Here is a 21716-nt window from a genome sequence, read left to right as displayed (position 1 = left end):
TTTATCTTATTTTTGTTAATTTATTTTCCATTTATTTGAATTATATATATGTATGCTTTTTGTGTGAGTTTATATAAACTAAGCAAATAAGCTTTGGGCATGTAGTTGAGTACTTGAAATTGAGTCTTTTAGGGTTTGGTTTTTGTAAGGACAAATTTTCACAAGAGATTAAATGATTCTATAATATATGTCTAATTTGGTTATCTGTTTTGCATTTTACATGTACAAAATTAGCCACAACATCATAATTGTAGGTTTAATGGAATGAATCTTCATGTGCAGTACTTCGTGCATATCATTTTTGTGGATGAGTGACTCAACTTGAGGTAGAATGAAAGTTTCCCAGTATTGAGACAGGTGATTCTGATGACGAATCACTGGTCTGCAATTACTGCAGCTGTAATTTTCATTTTTGTTTCATTTAATGACTTTTAATGAGGTGTAAGTGTTGGGGTTTTATGCCCTAATTAAAACCCAAATTCTTTGTAATCTCATTTTATTATCAATAAAAGAATAGAAATCATTTTTTGACTTGGTCAATCACTTTGCTCACATGTTTTATTTTCATGATTATTTGTTTAATATAAACTTCTATTAAATCCCGAGCATATAGATAATCTTATTTATAGTGACGTAATCACAGTGGAATATAAATATGATGATATGTTCAAAATAAGTTAGTCCTAAGATTAGTCAGTGCGCCGGATTTACACTGACTTGCCAATCTACGATATGATCTACTTACACATTACAGTGTTATGTTCTTTCCAGAACATTAGCAAAGTAGTTAAGATCGGATGTATTTGTTACATCGGACACGACCGATATTGACAGTTGATAAGATAAGTAAACATACCGTTATTATCTATTCTAGTCATATCATAGAGTTGACCATAGGTCAATTCAATCTCAATTCTGAGTGGTTAGTATTCTAACTGATTGTATTATTTGAGTACTTTGACTTGTTCGTTACCAGCTTACCCTACGGACTAGCCCATACTTACATCTTGGGAACTCGGTAGTATAATTGAGTGGGAGTGTTAATCATAGATATGAACATCTATAGCTTCTGATGAAGAAGTGAAACGATGGTTTCCCTTTAGTTTGGTTCAAGGTGTTAAATGATAGAGATCTCATTTCAGTAATTAAATTAGTTTACTGAAATATCATTACAAGGAACTAAGTGTTTTAAGGATAAAATACAATGAGGGGTAAAACGGTATTTTAGTCTTATCTCATTGTAGACCGTCTATAGAGGATTGAGTGACAATTATGGTTGTAACAATGGATAATTAATAGCGTATCTATATTTGTTAAAGAGCGTTCTATGAATTCAAGAGTGCAATTCCGAGTCTATAGTGGAGTCACGAGGAATTAATAAGTTAGTAAATATATTTGTTAGATTTATGATAACTTATTGGAGCTTGATTTCATAGGCCCATGGTCCCCATTGTACCTTGGATAAAATCATATAGATAGTCTCAATTAAATTATTTAATTATCAATTAGAATTATCAAAGTTGACCAGGTCAATTTTGGATAGTTTCACAGAGTTGTGTAATTTTGAGAAGAAAAGAGAAATTATGGCAGATTTATTAATTAAGATAAATTGGTATCTAAATTAATAAATAAATTTAAATCAAGGTTCAAATTATAAATAATTAATTTGATAAAGGATTTAAATAATTATTTAATTAATTAAATCAATAGAAAATAATACAGGCCTTGATTTTAAGTCCAATGGGCTTATAATCAAATGGGAAATTTCACGGGCCTATAGCCCATGATAATTTCGACCTAGGGCTTCAAAATGGCTATTATTTTATTTATTTTTTAATTAAATTAAATGGCCTAATTGAGTCTATAAAAGGAGTGCTTATAGAGAAGTCAAAAGAAGTTTGATAAGTCACAAGTCAGATTTTCTGATAGTTTTATATTCTCTCTAAACACAAGTCTTTTTCTAAGCCACTTTGTTATTTTCTCTTCTTCTCTCTATATCTATCTCATGTGTTGAGAATTGCCCACACTAGTCTAGGTGGTTCTAAGGATACATTGGAAGATTGTGAAGAAAATAGAAGATCGGTTCAATTTCTTGATAATACTCTGCGACAGAGAGGATACAAGAGTTAGAGAAACTGAAGGAAGGACTCTTTAATTCCGCTGCGTATACTGTAAGTATTCTATTCTTTGTTTCTCTTTGAATTCAATTTTAGAAACATGTTTTAAACTATCTCGTATTAATTTGTTTAATATTAGATATACATGAAAATAAATTAAGATCCTGTATAACCTAATCCAACAGTAAGATCCTAGGAGATTATTTCCTAGTATGGATTCTGTTATCTTTCCGGAGGATTCATTAGAGATAGAGAGAGATAGAGAGAGAGAGAGAGAGAGAGAGAGAGCATGAAAAGTAAAAGGTTGTAAAAGAGAGAAAATCAACACTTTGTCTTTCTTCTTTATGTGTGTGTGTGTGTGTGTGCATTTTTGCTCACTTTTAGCTGCTGTAACTCTATATTTGGCTGTAATATTTATCATCTATAATGGATTTGCTCGAGCTGAAGAACTAGACGTAGAGTGACACATTTTGGTTTGAACCAATATAATTCCAAGTGTGACTTTCTTATTTTTCTGCTGGATTTTACCTGGTGTTTACTAGCTTATTCATCTGTTGCTCTCTAGTATGTTTGCCAAGTGTTTGTGTATTGGTTCTAGTTCAGTTTTCTCACCACAATCACTTGAGTAGACAATGAGGGACTAATTTTGAGACACCATAATCATAAAATCTTGGAACTCTACTTTTTCATTCATTTACACTTGTCCATATAAAAAAAACATACATATATATACCCATCTACATTTGAATTTACAGAAACAAAAGGAAGGCATTGCATGCGCTATTATAAACCAACATGTATCTGGGGCCTGTAAAGATATGTAGGTGGAAGGGGAAGAAAAAATGGTAAGAAGTAAACCATGGACAAGGCCTGGCTCGAGGCCAAGGAGATGAAAAGGAAGAAGATGGAAGAAGACGAATAGGACCAACGAAAGAAGGCACTGGACGAAGAGTCTCGGAAACAGCAGGTACTGTCATCTTTTCTTTACTTTCTCGAAGTATTTTGGTTTTAACGGCTGTTTAGTTGCTATAAAAGAATGAAAAACTAACAAAATTTATATAATTATGTGTTTTCACTGTTTACAATTATGTGTTTTCACTGTTTCTCTTACTCTCTGATTGTTCTTTCCCCTTTAATTGCTGGAAAAAATGATGACTGTCGTAGTAGAAGCTCTGTGACAGTGTGATTTTAATTTGGATTTGGAACATTTTTTCTTATCTGCTTTTATTTCCATTGTGAAGGTTGTTGATTGCCGAATTTGTGGTGATCCAAACTCAGTACTTCGATTTGTCTTCATTGAGTTCACTGATGAAGGTAATTTTGACCTTATAACATCATTACTGGTCTGTCATTGCAAAAGGGTCTTTAGATCAGTTATGAATGCTAGGACATTTTGATCAATTTCAGTTTTATATCTGATTAACAGAAGGCGCAAGGGCTGCTTTGAGTCTCGCAGGGACAATGCTTGGATTTTACCCTGTTAGAGTACTGCCCTCTAAGACAGCTATTGCACCAGTTAACCAAACATTTTTCCCAAGGGTATAGAGCATTGTTGTTATGACTATTGCCTTTTTTTTTTAACTCTGGAATGCATCAGTCATTTCCATTTTATAATCTATCAATTGAGTACTGTTTTTCATTACAGTAGTTGATTTTCTTGTAGTCTGTAGCTGAAAATGACCCAGAGCAATTATGTAAGCTCATTGTGATGATCCCTTCTTTCCTTGTTCCTTATTACATGGGTGGTACTGATGTGAGCTCATTTTTCATAAAAGACCAATATTTCTTTTTAAGCAAGAAATTAATATAGTTTGTGAGCGGATCCTTTAATGCTTCCTCATACTAATTTTGCTCATCCTCTTTTCTTTACGAAAGTGATAAAGTCAAGTTTTTGTAGTTGTTTATGTATCAAAGTTGAAACTTTGTTAATGATTTTATGAACCATCTTTGAAAAATAAAATTTCATCAGGGTGATAAAGTCAGAGTAGTACAGACTCTACTGTTTGTTGAAGGAATTAACACACTTCTTCAAACTCTCTTTGGAACCAGACTGCCTACTGTTATTGGAGGGTCTTATGCATTCATGGTCCCTATTATATCTATCATTCATGATTCATCATTGGCTAGTATTGAGGACCCTCATATCGTATGTGCAACCCTTCTATTCTTGAATAAGGCATTTCCTTTTCCTTGATATCACTAAAGCATTCTTTTATGGCATGACTTCTTTGCTATCTATGTGTTGTAAGGAAGCTTACTTTTCTTGTACATTTTTCTAGAGATTTCTCAACACCATGAGAGCAGTCCAAGGTGCTTTGATAGTAGCATCAAGCATACAGATTATCCTTGGATACAGTCAAATTTGGGCCATCTGTTCCTGGTAAGATTTATCTATCTTGGAATTAGAGGTAGTTGATTCAGGTATAATGCTGAAACCTGAAAACAATAGTATAATAGCTTGTGATTCTTACTATTTAAATGGTTCTTTAGAGGGAATAAAAATTGGATGGTTCCTATTCCAATGGGGAGAACAATGATTCCTTTGTTTTTAAGTGTCAAGTGCAGTACCAATCTTTCAAAATCCTGATATTTCTATGCAATTTATGGTATTGAACTTGGTTTGTTCACATTTTTAGTCTTACTGAACCATTTTCTCTAGTTCAGACATGATATGGACTAGTCCTTTATGAATGATGAATGGACATTTGACCATATGGTCCCCATTCTTGTTTCCTTCTTGAAGGTCATCTTGTCTACACTTGCTTTCACAGCGTTTGAACTTCCTCCTAACAATGCTATTGGAACAAGAATCCTTGAGTTCCTTTTCCACTCAAGGTCTGATTTGGTGAGAATTTTATTCTGTATGCAACTTTAATCTTTGTCGCAAGTGATCAACATTGATTTTCTATAGTCCTTTTAATTCTTTAGTTTATTGCATGAATTTCTAATGTCTGATTTGTTCATTGGATTATTTTACTCAGTCGCCTGAGTAGAATGCATAAAACATTCATTCATTTTGTTTAATTTTTCTCATCTTCTTCAATAGACAGGGAATAATGTTTTTTTTCACTTAATTGAAAATTTTCATTCTTCCTAAGGTAACATGTAAACTACCCTTTTTTTTTCCAAATTTTCTATGGAACTCTGACTAAAATGTACCCGTGGCAGGTCAATATAAGAAGTGTTGATGAGGTTATTATGATTGGTGCTGGTCTTTCTCTGTCTTCATCAACTTTTGTTCTGCAGGTAATTTTATTTTAGAAGTGTAGAAAATGTATTTTGATAAAATAACAGGTTTCTTTGCTTTTCAAGTATAGACATGTTTGACATAATAATGCAAGTAGAAGTTACTAGCATGTCCACTTTATAGGCTTTATCTTTCTATCGATTGTGGTATATTAGGCTATTAATGTATATGTATAGGATTGTACCTGTCCTATTTATGCATCCAGTGTGCATGGGATTACATTCTTTTAGTTAAATTTTCTTCTTATTTCTCAGTTTTTGAACAGAAACTAATTAATTATACAACTAATAAATGTATATATACAACAAATCACTCTTTCTACAACACAAGAGTATAACTTTATTGAAAAATTATTATAATAACTAGTAAAGTAAAAAATCAGTATTGAAAAAAAGGGAAATGAAATAAAAAGGCGGCATCTTTTCAGGGAAAGCCCGCTCAAAGTAAAACACATTATTATTTTTCATCTAACTTTAGAATAGTTTCAGAGTCACTTTTCTTCCGACCTAGCCTTCCTATTCTATTCTAATGGTTTCCATTTGCTCTAGCCAGCATGCCTTCTCTCTTGGATTCAAAAAACTGAACTGGGTCTATCTTCTGTTCTAGTTTTGAATTGATCAAACCAAGTTTTCATCGTTTTAAGTTTGTTCCTGATTTTGGATGCCTCAAAATTTATGTGTTTCCTCAACTTTTCTTTTATGTTTACAAGAATTACTCTGTTTTTCAGTTTACATGAAATACTTTATATGCTTTTTTGGGGGCTGATTTTCCCATGACTTTTTTTAGTACTTACACATTATTCTTGGAATATTTTAAATTTCTAATGTGAAAGTTTCTAATAATAACAATATTATATATGCAGAATTATGAACCAGGATACCCAGCCCCTCCAAAATTTCTCCTCTAATTGAAGTAGTAGTGACCATTAGGTACACAAATTTCAACTATTAAAAATGGTTTAGTCATTTTATTTTTCACTTTTTCGAGCAAAATGGTAGCTTTAAATTCAAACATTAAGCTAAAAGAAGCTATTTGTTTTTCTTTCATAGTTTTGTTTTGGTTCTTGAATGGCTTATTAAATATGATCACTTTTCATTGGTTTTTTATGGTATTTTATTTGTTTGAATGCAGTTACTTAGTTGGTTCTCAAAATTATTGGAACTATAACTATTTTGCATGTGTAGTAAATGTCTGTTTATGTCAGTCTACCTATTTTAATGTTGCACTAGGGAAATGGGAGAGTGCTTTTATGCATGGAGTGATTTGAAAACAACTTCTTGTTTGATGTTGCCTTTTGTGGTTTGGTTTAAGTTATTATGGTATGCATGTGGAGGACTGATTATAGAGGCTTGGGCATGTCTAGTTTCATCCTCTACTTATAAAATCCAGTCTTTCTCACTTTATTTGTGCCCTCCTAGATAGATGTTAAAACTAGTGACATGTGACTATTTTAGTGCTTGGCTATTCATGCATTTTTCTGTTGAAATATGTTTTACTGTACATTGGCTTTAAGGTCTGTTAACTATTTTTTGCACTTTGGAATTGGCACAAATGGGAATCTTCAATTTGTTGTGTTTTGATTATTTAAAAATTTTCCAAGAGTTTCTTTTCTCGATAGGCTTGTTTGATTTTTCTATAAATTTTTTGGTTTACCTTGTTCTTTCTATTGATATTTTTTTCTTTATGCTCTAGGCGGTGTGTTTTGCTTTAATGGGCATTGGCAGCTCATTTCATGCTCAAGAAACTGCTGTGAGTGGGCAATTGGAGAGTCGAGTGTGGTAAATATTGTTCTTTTCCTGTGTAGTGTGTTATGTTTGGGGTCATTTGGGACATGTTACTTTTTGATTCTTTTGAGATCTACACGTAAAAGCCTCAACTTATATGTTTGCATACATTTGTTGAAAACATCAGGTTCTGGCCTTCGGGTACTGTGTTGTAGAGTCCAAGAACTTTACTTAGCTAAGATAGATAATAGTATGATAGTATTTATAGCATTATCTTTGTTACTATGGATTTTTGGTTCAGACCGGGAATTATTTGGACACTCATAGTAGTACTTATAGATTTTCTAAGTTTAATCTATAGTTTAAGAATATTAAGTATAACCTAAGGTTTGATTAAAGTGACTGATATTAAGGATTATATTTATTATATTATAAGGTTTAGACATCAACCAATAGGATTTTAAACACATGTTATGAATGGTGATTAAGGATTAAGTATTTTTGGGGATTAAAACTAATAAGGAGTAAAGTTTGAATGTTATAGGGTCAGTCAGCAGCTTTGAGTACGTTGAGGGCTTAGTCAAGGCTGTTTACTCCATTCAAACTTAGCTAAAAATGTGTAATTTCGTGTTTAAATATTCAGCGTGTGCCGATATATCGCAGCTATAGGGGGCGATATATTGCAGCACGTAGATACGGAAAACACGAATCGATGCACGGTCGCCTCGGGCATACTGGCCCAGGCGATATATCGCCTACAGGGGGCGATATATCGCCTCCTTGAGCATATGTTCAATTGTTTTTGAATTCTTTTCCTTTCAGCCATTCAAACTTCTTCATAAGTCCAGCATCTTTTGAACGAGTCTTCAGCCTCTGCTGAACGATTATTCAAATGATTTTCACCTAAAAAGCCATTATTTTTATTCAAGTAAAATCAAGATCTTTTCATCTCCAAACTCTATAAATAGGACCTAGTACCCAGCCATTATTCACCTTTTTCTTTAAGTTCAGAAGCTGCTAGTGTTGAGTGAGTGTGAGAGTGTAAACACCTGGTTTGGGAAAACTATAAGCTTAAACATCATAAGCTTATCAAACACTTTGGGAAGTGAGTTCTATAGTATTTCGGTGGAGGTTAGATTGATCTTGCAAATCTTTGAGGTAACCAAAACTCTAGTTCCTTTCTGTATTATGTTTCCTTTCTCTTAGTCTTCTACTCAATTTCCTAACCTCATCCTTATTTTGGTTAGGGAATCCAAGTTCTTAAGCACTTAAGTAGTGGTAAGCATATTTTCTTTTAATGGTTTAGTCTTCCTATTCTCTTTCATTTCATCTCCTTTCTTTAGACTCACTCTTGTTCATTATGGTTTTAGGAGTGTTCCAAAAAGTCCCAACTCAGTCCATTTTATCCCGGAAACTTTGGTAAGGAAAATAGGCTAGAATCTATATGTTTATGTTTATGCTATTTTATGTGTTATGTTTTCATATGTTATGAATATGTTATTGATGTGTATGTTGTAGGCTTGGGCATATGCCCTATTTGACTAACAAGACCCCAAAAAGATTGTGGGCATAAGCCTATTTAGCTGGTAGGACCCCACTAATCTCATGGGCATAAGCTTGTTTAGTCTATTGGACCCCAAGTAATAATGGCCATTATAATAAGTGAATTATGTGTTATGATATGTCTTTACGTTATTATGAAATTATGTTTATGTATATGACTATGTGTTAGATTTTCCTTGCTGGGCATTAGGCTCATTCCTTTATGTTTATGTGCAGGAAATAAGCTTTAGAGGTGGAAAGATTCGTGACGCTTAGAGGATGTGTATCGATGGTGAATGGAGTCAAGGGGCCGAGCGTTATTCGATTCGAGGATGTAGTCTTGTTTATGTTTTTATGGTTTTAAATGTATTTTCCGCATTTTCTATGTAACTCTTTTTAGTTTTTAAGTTATTTTTGTTTTAAAGACAATGGGTACCCATATCCTACTTATTTTATGAAAGTAAACTCTGTTTCTACAAATTTCTGATAAATTATGGTATTTCCGCAAAAATGTAAGTTTTATGTATAGTTTCGTTAATGGTCCAAAAAGTCTAGAGTAGTGGGTCATTACAGTTGGTATCAGAGCAACGGTTCTTTTGCATGAAGTTCTCCTCGATACACACGCTCAAAGCTCCGAATCGGACCGCCAAGTAAGTGTTTAAGTTACTAGTTATGTTACTTATGTGTATAGCTAACACCTTTAGTGTTTATGTTTTCAGTTAAGAATGAACGGAGCTTTAAGCAATGAGGATATCCGAGCCATTAAGGCTTTAAAAAGAATAAGGGAGCCAAGGAACACCGTAGGAGCACTAGAAAGGATCACTCAAAGATTGATCTTGTTCCACAAAGAGATAGGTCACCTTCAAGAGTCTAAGCAAATCATGATGACAGCTGCAGAACAATATGTCCTAGTAATTAGGCTTTTAAAAGATTTTCCTTCAGCAATTTTAACTTTAGAAGAAATATGGGAGAATATAAATAATGATGATGACTTACAAGCAGCCCTAAGATATTATTCTCTCATACTTAAGTTCACCTATGATTTAGAGTTTCAATTCACTAGTGAGCAACAACATAGGATCTTCTTGAATCTTCCCCGAGGAAATTTTGAGGCTCAAGACAATGATGATTATAAGGAGATAGATAATGATATGCTAGATGAAGGATCGGATGTAGAAGATCCCGATTTTTAAGATAGCTAGTTTTTCATTGTTTGTTTTGTTTATTTCTTTATTTTATGATTGTAATAAGTGAAAATTATTTTTCCAAATTAATTTCATGTTATTTTATCATCATGTATGAGTTTGATTTTATTTTCGCAATCATAATAAGTAATAAATAAAATGAATAATGACCAAGTTCAGTGAGGGTGGATACAAATCAATGAACCAAGTTTCCTTATTGAGAGTTAGGGGGCCTTAGTAGTGGGAACGATTTTACTGATCCCAGTCCTCCCTCAATATGGTTAACTTTGGAACAAAGATAAGTTTCGAGCCTGAGAATTAAGTCATATAGGAAGATTAGAAACACACTTAGAAAATAAAGATGACTTATTTTTCTAAGTATAGAAACCCACTCAAATAATAAATAAAGACCTATATAATTTTTCATAAGAAGTCATAATAAATAGGTCCGAGATATGTTTGTTTTAGAATAAGTTTTTGCCTTAGAGCCTATTAGGGTAAGTTCTAACAAGTTCTCGACTGTTAGAACTTTTGGTGAAGATGTCGCTCCGAAGATCTGCACGCACCAACGGAAACGCCTCCAACGTTGTTCCAACGACCAATGATGCCCACCAGCTCGCAGAAGAGGAGTACGTGCTACTACTAGCCGCAACGCGCCGACACCGCCAGCTGACAACACCGCGGAAATCGCTAGACGGCGACAACAAGTCGAGGAACTCTTGCAGCAACAACGTCAACAGGCACAGACTCAGCCTCAGCCTCCGCCGCAACTGCAGCCGCAGCTACAACAAATGGCCCTAGCACCCCAACAAGTTGGTCCATATGGGGGATGGCCAGTGACGAACTACGCGCCACATCCAGTACCGAATATGGAGTCAGTGTATGAGAGGTTCCGCAAGAAGCACGCTCCAAACTTCGAAGGGACTATAGACCCCTTTGAGGCAGAAGAGTGGCTAAGGAATGTGAAGCCAATTCTTACGAACATAAATCCCAGTAATGCAGACCGCATATCCTGCGTCTCGTCATTACTCAAGAAGGATGCCAAAATATGGTGGGACTTAGTTCGCAAGACTAACGATGTCACCACCATGATATGGACAAGATTTGTGGAACCGTTCCACAAGAAGTATTACTCCTCGACAGTCATCGCTAATGGTAGAAGAATATGCTCGTCAGTTCAACAGATTAGTCAAGTTGCACCAGAGTTGGTCTCAACCGACTTTACGAGGTTGACCAAGTTCGTCAGAGGACTTAGACCAAAGATGGAATTAGGGGTTAAGTTAGCAAACCTGGGAACCACTACCTATGCCAATGTTCTAGAAACGGCAATCGAAGTAGAAAGGATTCAGATTAATGCTAGTAAGGAGAAGAAGGATTTAACGATGGTTCCAGACCAAAGTCTTTGCCTTGACCCAAGGAGGAACCCATGCTAGTAACAAGGATTTAAAGGTCAGATCCTATCCTCGATAGAATATGTTCTAGTATCGCTTGATTGGTAGCTGTATACTCGTAGATCTCATTAGGAATGATAGAAAAACTAGACAAACCTAGTGAAAGATTTAGAACTAGGTTTGTAACCGAGTTGCCTTCGGGCAAAGTAGTTCTATCATCACGAATAGTACGAGGCGTACCGATCAAGATTGAGGACATAGAACTAGAAGGAGACCTGATAGAGCTAGTGATCAAGGACTTCGACGTAATACTAGGCATGGATCGGCTAGCACGGCATGGCGCAATGATCGATAGCAAACGCAAGAAGGTGATGTTCGAGACTCCTGACGGCCAGAAACTGTGCTTCATGGGACAAGCTTCAGGACTACGCACACCGTTAGTGTCACCTCTCAAAACTCAACAAAGGATAGAGAAAGGATGTCAAGCGTTCTTAGCCAGCATCACGAACGTGGAGAAGGAGACGTCACTTAAAGTTAGAGATGTTCGAGTTATACAAGAATTTCCAGAAGTTTTTCCCGATGACTTGCCAGGATTGCCGCCAAATCAAGAAATAGACTTCACGATAGAATTAGTACCGGGCACTGAGCCTATCTCTAAGGCACCATACCGGATGGCACCTACGGAACTCAAGGAGTTAAAGACGCAGCTACAAGAACTCCTAGACTTGGGTTTCATTAGGCCAAGCCATTCACCATGAGGAGCTTCGGTACTATCCCTGAAGAAGAAGGACGGAAGTATGCGGATGTACATAGACTATCATGAGCTGAACAAAGTAACGATTAAGAACAAGTACCCGCTACCTCGGATTGATGATTCGTTTGATCAACTCCGAGGCGCGACTGTATTTTCTAGGATCGATTTACGGTCCGGGTATCATCAGCTCAAGGTAAAGGGAGAAGATATTCCTAAAACAGCCTTTAGGACTCGTTATGGACATTACGAGTTCTTGGTTATGTCTTTTGGTCTTACTAACGCACCAGCCGCGTTTATGGACTTAATGAATAGGGTCTTCAAGGATTACTCAGATAAATTCGTCGTTGTATTCATCGACGATATCTTAGTATACTCCAAGGATGAAGTAGAGCACGAGGAACATTTAAGGATTATTTTGACGCGATTGAAGGAGCATAAACTTTACGCGAAGTTCAAGAAATACGAGTTTTGGCTCTCACAAGTGGCATTCCTCGGGCACATCATATCGAAAGACGGAGTTGCAGTAGATCCATCAAAGGTAGAGGCCGTGAAGGATTGGCCTAGACCAAAGAACGCATCTGAAGTAAAAAGCTTCTTTGGGCTAGCAGGTTATTATAGAAAGTTTGTAGAGGGCTTTTCTAAGATAGCCACTCCACTCACCAACCTGACCCGGAAGCAACAAAAGTTTAACTGGAATGATAAGTGTGAGGAAAGCTTCCAGTTGCATAAAGATAATCCTTGCTCAACACCAGTACTTAGTGTACCTGTAACGTCCTGCATTTTCGGGTACCTTTAAACGACTCGGGTCGGGATTTTTCCCCCGGGTTAAGAATATTATTTTAAATAATATTATATTTTGTTTGTAAGTATTCCATGAGTTATTGCTAGCCAAAATATGAATTTTGTGATTTTAAAAGTCAAGATAAGACTTTCGGTCCTGGACCGACACAAAAACCCTGATCGGGTAAAAATCTCGGAAAATAAAACGAAAAATCATGGCAATTATATTTTGGGCATAAAATACATTCATAAAAGTTAAAGTTTGGTCAAAAATAATATACCTAAAAGAAAATGGAAATTTTAAGGCATTTTGTGGTAAATGCCTAATTTTGCCGAAATGGGGAATTTTATTCCATGAATGGACCTTAGGTTAAATTTTATTTTGTGGTTAATTAAATTAAATATGAGAGACATTTAATTTAATTAATTAATAGTAAGTTTGGTGATTAAAACTTAATGAGAGTGAAAAAGGTGTAAGAAGTCAAGTGGGCAAGTGGGTAGAAAAGCACTCAAGTGTTTTGTGATATTTTGAAGAGTTGTGTGAGCCATTCTAACCCCCAAATCCGACCACTCTCCCTCCCTCATTCACTCTCATCTGATTTTTTGAAGACTCTCTCAAGTGTTCTCTCCATTTTCAACCCCAAGAACACCAAAGAAACTTGGAAGCTAAGTCTTGGTCTAGGAAGGGTTTCCCTAAGGTAAAGTTTCATTAATCTAGACTTTTGTCAAGTTTTAATCATAGAGTTTCAAATATCTAATTACCAATGTTGTTGGGGGAAGTTGGTTAGGGTTTTTGAAAGGTTTTGGAGGAGCCAAAGCTAATAGGAAGGTCCAAACCTTAAGCAAGAACACCAAAGAGGTAAAAAGTTTACTTTTGATGATTTTGTTGTAGGGTTTTTAGTTTTAAGCATTATTTTGTATATCTAATGCTTAAAGTTTCTTGTTGGTGATGTAATAAGGTTATGGTAGTTGTTTAATAATTTTTATGATGCATGTGTATTGATTTTTGAAAATGGGAACCAAAACCCCCAAGGGTTTTGTAGGATACCCTAAAACAAAACATGTTTTGAGCTGTGACTTCCAAGGGGTCAAGCAGCCACTGTATATTGTTTTTGTAAAATTAAATTGTACTGTGATGTTGTTGAGATTGAGTACATAAAATTGAGCTTTTGAAACACTAAAAAATGTTTAGAAATGAGTAAGTTATGCTATTTCAAAGATTAGGTAAAAAACTGTTTTTTTCGTATTCTTATTTTCGGAACCAAGTTTGGACAGCCACTGTATAGGGAAAATGAACCCAGTTTTTTCTAAAATTTTGTGGACATATTTCTGGCATAACCTATTAGTCCACTGTAAAATTTGGTAAGAAAATATTAAACGGTTTGAAAGTTATTAACTGTCAAAATTTGGAAAAAATAAGGACTTGAAAATAAGGTCATTTTTACCTCATTGTCGGAAAATGATTTCACCAATCAAAAATGCTCATTTTGACCTAAGATTTTACAAAGACCTAAATGGCATAACAAAAATGGAATTGGGAAATTTTGGTAACAATTGGGTAAGTAAATTTCAAGTTATGAACTAACGAAGTATGTAGTTAAAAATGTGAAAATTAGGTTTTTCACACTTAGTGTAAAAATGAGATTTTGGAACATAAGGTAAAAAGTAAAATTTTGCTTATTTCAAGATATAAATTGGTAAGTCTTGAAATCATATTTTCACTAAAATTTACCCTTTGAGTTTAAATGAATTATTTTTATTAAAGAGTTTTTATTCTTTCTAAAAATAAGAGATTTAATTTATTAATAGTTAATAAATTAAAAGAGGGTTTAAAACCCTATATTTTGAGAAAATAATTAAATGAATTATTTTTCTAGTAAGTAAAAATTGATTAATTGCTTTTGGAAAATTAATTAGTCAAGATGAGAAATTTATAACGGTTTTCCTAATTAAGACAAATTAGGCAATTTTCTTAAAACGGTTTTTAGATATTAAAACCTTAAGAAAAATAAAAGGAAAATTTAAAGAGTTTATTTTCTTTAAAAATAATTAAGGAATTTATTTGTATTTTCTGGATATAATACCGGCTAAAATCTTACATATTTTAACCGACTAGTCGAAAGTGCGGGTTAATAGCGATACCTGGAAAGAATAAGATTTTTAGCGGATTGTGGGAAATACCATTGTGATACCCGAGCCTAGGTATCGAGACCTTAGGATAGGTCTCCCCGAGACTTAGGGTTTAGTCTCGAATATTTTGTATAACTTTCCTTAATAGGTTTAAAACCAAATAAGGATTGTAAATCCTTACAAATGACTTTTATTAAAATGACCAAACTGCCCAAAATAATAATAATGAATTATTAGTGCCATAATTAATCCGAGTATACTGTATGGATAACTACAGTATTGGCTAAGCGTAACTGGACTGAACGTTGGAGGGTGAAAACTTGCTGAGCGCTAAGGACTCCAAGTAAGTCAACTTATATTGTATGGCTGCAACATGAAATGATTATTGTCTTGTATGTTAGTATAGGGATACATGCATATACATAGGCTGTCATAGAAAGTTGCTTAGAGACGTTAGTCTAGTGAGTGCTGATTTAGAAAATATGAACGGTAGAAGTCCGTCATATCCTAGACGGTTGATCCCCGTCACACTGCTTGATTTTATTTATGTCCGGTTCATTACCGAGACGAGTGGCCATGAGATGAGGATAAGCTGGTTAAACCTAGGGGCGCCAAGATAAATGGGACCTAGGGGCCCTCATGCTTACTTAATCATTGGACGGTTAGAATCCGAGCAAGTGCTCTGATAAGTTATTCCCGGATAGCAGCCGTGAATATTGGCCATTCCGTGGGAGTGCCTAGAGATACTAGGGGTTGCCAAGATTGAGTGAGGTTGAACACCCTAGGGGCAGCTGCTCACCAGCACCACTGATTAACATAGAAGTCTCCGTAAAACCGTGTAAATTGGATTACACTCTTGAATAAGTAGCGATGCCCTAGGTAACACGATAGTTACCCTTGATGAGAATATTTATTGGCTAGATCTTAGTGTGGGGACTCGGTTCTCTTTTACAGATTAGCAATTATGTTGGAGGGCGCGTTACGCATGAATTGTTGGAAATTGTCGAGCGTTGGTCTCGAATTATGTTGTGATATAATATATCTGCTTGCTCTGGAATTTTCTGAGTGCAGGGATATAATTGTTGATAAGATGTAGTTGTGATATAATATATCTGCTTGCTCTGGGATTTTCTGAGTGCAGGGATATAATTGTTGATAAGATATGGTTGTGATATAATATATTTGCTTGTTCTGGGATTTTTCTGAGTGCAGGATTTTTATCTAGATGTGAATTAATTTATCCTTGGTTATCAGGCATGACCATAAGTTTGCCAGGACGCTTTAGCGTTCTTGAAATTGATTGTGTAGGGTCCGGATGGGTCCGGATCCCTATTTCTCTACATGCTTTGTTTGAAAGTTGATCTTACTAAGCGTTTTCGCTTACCTAGTTGTTTCATGTTGTAGGTAAAAGCAAGGGCAAGGCAGAGCAGTGAGCGCTGGAGTCTTCCTTGCAAATGTACATGTGGACCGACCTTTTGGGAAGCCTTTTTATTTTTGGAAATGTTGTGTAATTTTCCTAAATTAGGCTCACTCTAATCTTTATAAAACATGTGTTGTAACTAAATGTTAAGTATGGCCATACGACTTTTTAAAAAGTTTTTTTTTCTATGGGTTTTTGAGACATTTTGTTAAATGAAAACATTTATATTTCCGCATTATCGAGTCTTGAAAATCCGGGTCGTTACAGTACCGACACCCGACGATAAGTTCGTTGTCTAATGCAATGCATCAAAGCTAGGATTGGGATGCGTGTTGATGCAAAATGACAAGGTGATAGCCTACGCCTCACATCAGTTGAAAGAGTATGAACAACGCTATCCAACTCATGACATGGAGTTGGCAGTGGTGGTCTTTGCGTTAAAAAAATATGGCGCCATTATCTTTACGGAGAACGGTGCGAGATTTACACGGACCACAAAAGTTTAAAATACTTCTTTACGCAGAAGGAGCTCAACATGAGGCAGCGCGGGTGGTTAGAGTTAGTAAAGGATTACGACTGCGAAATCCTATACCACCCAGGGAAAGCGAATGTAGTTGCCGAAGCGCTTAGTAGGAAAAGCTATGGGAATTTGGCAGCCTTATCCGGAATAGAAAAGCCGCTACAACAGGAGCTTATCAGTGCTGGAATAGAAGTGGTTGTAGGCAAGCTGGCTAACTTGTCTAGTCAATCGAATCTGCTAGAGGACATACGGAATTGTCAGGGACGTGATGAATCGCTAACAGCACACACAGATGCAGTCAGAGAAGGCAAGACTACAAATTTCTCAATATCCAGTCAAGGTTTATTGAGATATAAGGATCGGGTATGCGTGCCAGACGATCAGAGTATTAAGAAGACGATTCTAGAAGAAGCACACCGCACCCCATACTCGGTTCATCCAGGGTCTACCAAGATGACTCATGACATCAAGGCAGTCTATTGGTGGCCAGGGATGAAAAAGGACATAGCGGAGTATGTATCTAAATGTATGGTATGCCAACAAGTGAAAGCGGAGCATCAGCGGCCTACAGGTTTATTGCAACCGCTTAGCGTACCAGAATGGAAGTGGGACGATATAGCCATGGACTTCGTGACGGGTCTACCAAAGACGAATAAGCAGCATGATTCCGCTTGGATAGTCATAGATAGACTAACCAAGTCGGCTCATTTTCTGCTTGTTAAGACTTCATATACGGCAGACCAATATGCAGACATCTACATCCAAGAGATTGTACGATTGCATGGAATCCCCAAGACGATAGTGTCAGATAGAGGATCAGTATTTACGTCAAGATTTTGAAGAAGCTTACAGCAAGCTATGGGTACTAAATTAAGCCTTAGTACAACTTTCCATCCTCAGACAGATGGGCAGTCCGAGCGTACGATTCATATTTTAGAGGATATGCTACGCGCATGCGTACTTGTTTTCGGAGGATCATGGAACAAGTACTTACCACTGATCGAGTTCTCGTACAAACAACAGTTACCAATCGACGATTGGAATGGAACCTTATGAGTTGCTTTATGGAAAAAGGTGTCGATCACCGTTGCACTGGGACGAGGTATAAGAAAGGCAACTTCTAAGGCCCGAAGCTGTTAGACAAGCTCAAGAAGCAGTAACGCTTATTAGACAGCGAATGCTGGCTGCTCAAAGCCGTCAGAAAATATATGCGGATACCAAGCGACGCGATGTGGAATTCCAAGTTGGAGATCAAGATATCTCCTATGAAAAGTGTCAAGCGGTTCGGAAAGAAGGGCAAGCTTAGTCCCCGATTCATAGGTCCTTTTAGATATTGGACAAAGTGGGAACAGTTGCGTATAGACTAGCCCTACCGCCAGCATTAGCCGATAGTCACAACGTCTTCCACATCTCGATGTTACGCAAATATGTGTCAGACCCATCTCACGTCCTCAAGTACGATACGATAGTGCTCCAGAAAGACTTAAGTTACGAGGAACGACCGGTTAGCATCCTAGATAGAGGGATGAAGCAGTTACGGTCCAAGAGCTTTCCTATAGTCAAAGTCCTATGGAGCAATAGTTCTGAACGCGAGGCAACGTAGGAGTTGGAGGAGGACATGCAAGGCCGGTATCCGGAGTTATGTGATAAGTAAATTTCGAGGACGAAATTCTTTTTAGTAGGGGAGAATTGTAGAGTCCAAGAACTTTACTTAGCTAAGATAGATAATAGTATGATAGTATTTATAGCATTATCTTTGTTACTATGGATTTTTGGTTCAGACCGGGAATTATTTGGACACTCATAGTAGTACTTATAGATTTTCTAAGTTTAATCTATAGTTTAAGAATATTAAGTATAACCTAAGGTTTGATTAAAGTGACTGATATTAAGGATTATATTTATTATATTATAAGGTTTAGACATCAACCAATAGGATTTTAAACACATGTTATGAATGGTGATTAAGGATTAAGTATTTTTGGGGATTAAAACTAATAAGGAGTAAAGTTTGAATGTTATAGGGTCAGTCAGCAGCTTTGAGTACGTTGAGGGCTTAGTCAAGGCTGTTTACTCCATTCAAACTTAGCTAAAAATGTGTAATTTCGTGTTTAAATATTCAGCGTGTGCCATTATATCGCAGCTATAGGGGGCGATATATCGCAGCACGTAGATACGGAAAACACGAATCGATGCACGGTCGCCTCGGGCATACTGGCCCAGGCGATATATCGCCTACAGGGGGCGATATATCGCCTCCTTGAGCATATGTTCAATTGTTTTTGAATTCTTTTCCTTTCAGCCATTCAAACTTCTTCATAAGTCCAGCATCTTTTGAACGAGTCTTCAGCCTCTGCTGAACGATTATTCAAATGATTTTCACCTAAAAAGCCATTATTTTTATTCAAGTAAAATCAAGATCTTTTCATCTCCAAACTCTATAAATAGGACCTAGTACCCAGCCATTATTCACCTTTTTCTTTAAGTTCAGAAGCTGCTAGTGTTGAGTGAGTGTGAGAGTGTAAACACCTGGTTTGGGAAAACTATAAGCTTAAACATCATAAGCTTATCAAACACTTTGGGAAGTGAGTTCTATAGTATTTCGGTGGAGGTTAGATTGATCTTGCAAATCTTTGAGGTAACCAAAACTCTAGTTCCTTTCTGTATTATGTTTCCTTTCTCTTAGTCTTCTACTCAATTTCCTAACCTCATCCTTATTTTGGTTAGGGAATCCAAGTTCTTAAGCACTTAAGTTGTGGTAAGCATATTTTCTTTTAATGGTTTAGTCTTCCTATTCTCTTTCATTTCATCTCCTTTCTTTAGACTCACTCTTGTTCATTATGGTTTTAGGAGTGTTCCAAAAAGTCCCAACTCAGTCCATTTTATCCCGGTAACTTTGGTAAGGAAAATAGGCTAGAATCTATATGTTTATGTTTATGCTATTTTATGTGTTATGTTTTCATATGTTATGAATATGTTATTGATGTGTATGTTGTAGGCTTGGGCATATGCTCTATTTGACTAACAAGACCCCAAAAAGATTGTGGGCATAAGCCTATTTAGCTGGTAGGACCCCACTAATCTCATGGGCATAAGCTTGTTTAGTCTATGGGACCCCAAGTAATAATGGCCATTATAATAAGTGAATTATGTGTTATGATATGTCTTTACGTTATTATGAAATTATGTTTATGTATATGACTATGTGTTAGATTTTCCTTGCTGGGCATTAGGCTCATTCCTTTCTGTTTATGTGCAGGAAATAAGCTTTAGAGGTGGAAAGATTCGTGACGCTTAGAGGATGTGTATCGATGGTGAATGGAGTCAAGGGGCCGAGCGTTATTCGATTCGAGGATGTAGTCTTGTTTATGTTTTTATGGTTTTAAATGTATTTTCCGCATTTTCTATGTAACTCTTTTTAGTTTTTAAGTTATTTTTGTTTTAAAGACAATGGGTACCCATATCCTACTTATTTTATGAAAGTAAACTCTGTTTCTACAAAATTCTGATAAATTATGGTATTTCCGCAAAAATGTAAGTTTTATGTATAGTTTCGTTAATGGTCCAAAAAGTCTAGAGTAGTGGGTCATTACATGTGTGACTTCAGGCCATCAACTACAGAGGTTAACATAACAATAAAGCTTTTACTTGTGTTGCTTCTCTCAAAAGTGGAGTTTTGTTGTCTCAGTTCACGTTTTGGTGGCATGATAGACATGGAATCTGTTGAGGACGTGGCTAATATTTCTAATGTGTCTGGGATTACTACCCATTCTTTGCAACTGTGCAGTCATTGCTGACCACTGGACCCTCTCCCTGCAACTGTACAATCCTTGCAACTATTTTTTTTTAATTTGGCAAATACTAGGAGCTTAGGCATATATGCACTGTCAGGGGAGAATATTTTGTGCTGAAAGTAGTAACTTTTCAATAATGTTGAATATTTAAGACTACTTGAATACTTAAAGAACATTTTGTTGTTGATGACATTGTTGAATGTTTTAAACTAATTTGTGGACTGTTAATACAATGTTGAATGTTTTTACTTTTTGTTATTTGAAAATCAAGTTCATTTAATGATGCTAGTATATATTAGAAAGCTAATTTTAATTATATAAAAAAAAATTAAAATATAATAGAATAAATTAGTGTTGTATAAATGAATATATAATGAGAATTTAAACTTATCTAAATATTAAACTAATATGAAAATTGTGTTATATTATCTATTACAATAACACTTTTTATGTAAAGAATTTTGTTATGCAAACTTCATTATATAACACAAATAATGTGTTATACTAAAGTGTAGTATAACACAAAAGATGTGTTATACTAAAGTGTAGTATAACACAAATTTATAAGTATTGAAATATGTTATATAATCGACTATAAATAATATAATTAAACACTTATCTATTTATTAAAATAACACAGAAAGTGTGTTATCGTTGACAGTATAATAACACATTTGTATAACAATGATAAATTGTTATGTAAAATACCCTGACCTACGATAACATAGTCGGTCTTAACACATCACAAAGTGTTATGGTATGTTTTGATAACACATTTTTGGTGTTATTAAAAGCATTTTTTCTTGTAGTGTGGTGTCTTTGAGACAGATTTTGAGATGACACAACATTTAAAAAATGTCACATGCGGTCTAGGTAGTATGTCTCCAGAAAAGAACTGGGTAAGAAGTTGGTAGAGGTGAATAGCTTATCTTAGAACACACATGTTCATAAATGTGTGATTCATGTCGTTCAGCAACACCGTTCTGTTAGAGAGTCCTTGGGGCAGCTGCTTTAGTGTAGAGTCCAAGAACTTTACTTAACTAGTTAGATAGTAGTATAATAGTAATAGTAGTAGTATTTTTATGACTGTGGACTTTGGTTCAGACCGGGATT

General features: G+C 35.5%; 2 long non-coding RNA genes across 2 annotated transcripts; both read left to right on the top strand.

The window, feature by feature from the left end:
• The first annotated feature begins 2831 nt into the window (after window positions 1-2831).
• LOC133815962 (uncharacterized) lies at window positions 2832-3792 on the top strand. Its single transcript, XR_009884925.1, has 3 exons — window positions 2832-3084; window positions 3359-3431; window positions 3544-3792. It is a non-coding gene; the product is annotated as an uncharacterized LOC133815962 (long non-coding RNA).
• A 9724-nt stretch (window positions 3793-13516) lies between these two features.
• LOC133815961 (uncharacterized) lies at window positions 13517-16367 on the top strand. Its single transcript, XR_009884924.1, has 3 exons — window positions 13517-13598; window positions 15147-15212; window positions 16274-16367. It is a non-coding gene; the product is annotated as an uncharacterized LOC133815961 (long non-coding RNA).
• The last annotated feature ends 5349 nt before the right edge of the window (window positions 16368-21716 follow it).

The sequence above is a fragment of the Humulus lupulus genome, chromosome 2, assembly GCF_963169125.1.
Source record: "Humulus lupulus chromosome 2, drHumLupu1.1, whole genome shotgun sequence".
Lineage (NCBI taxonomy): Eukaryota > Viridiplantae > Streptophyta > Magnoliopsida > Rosales > Cannabaceae > Humulus > Humulus lupulus.
The sequence above is the reverse complement of the archived record's forward strand: the minus strand, read 5'-3'. Positions and strand labels throughout refer to the sequence as shown.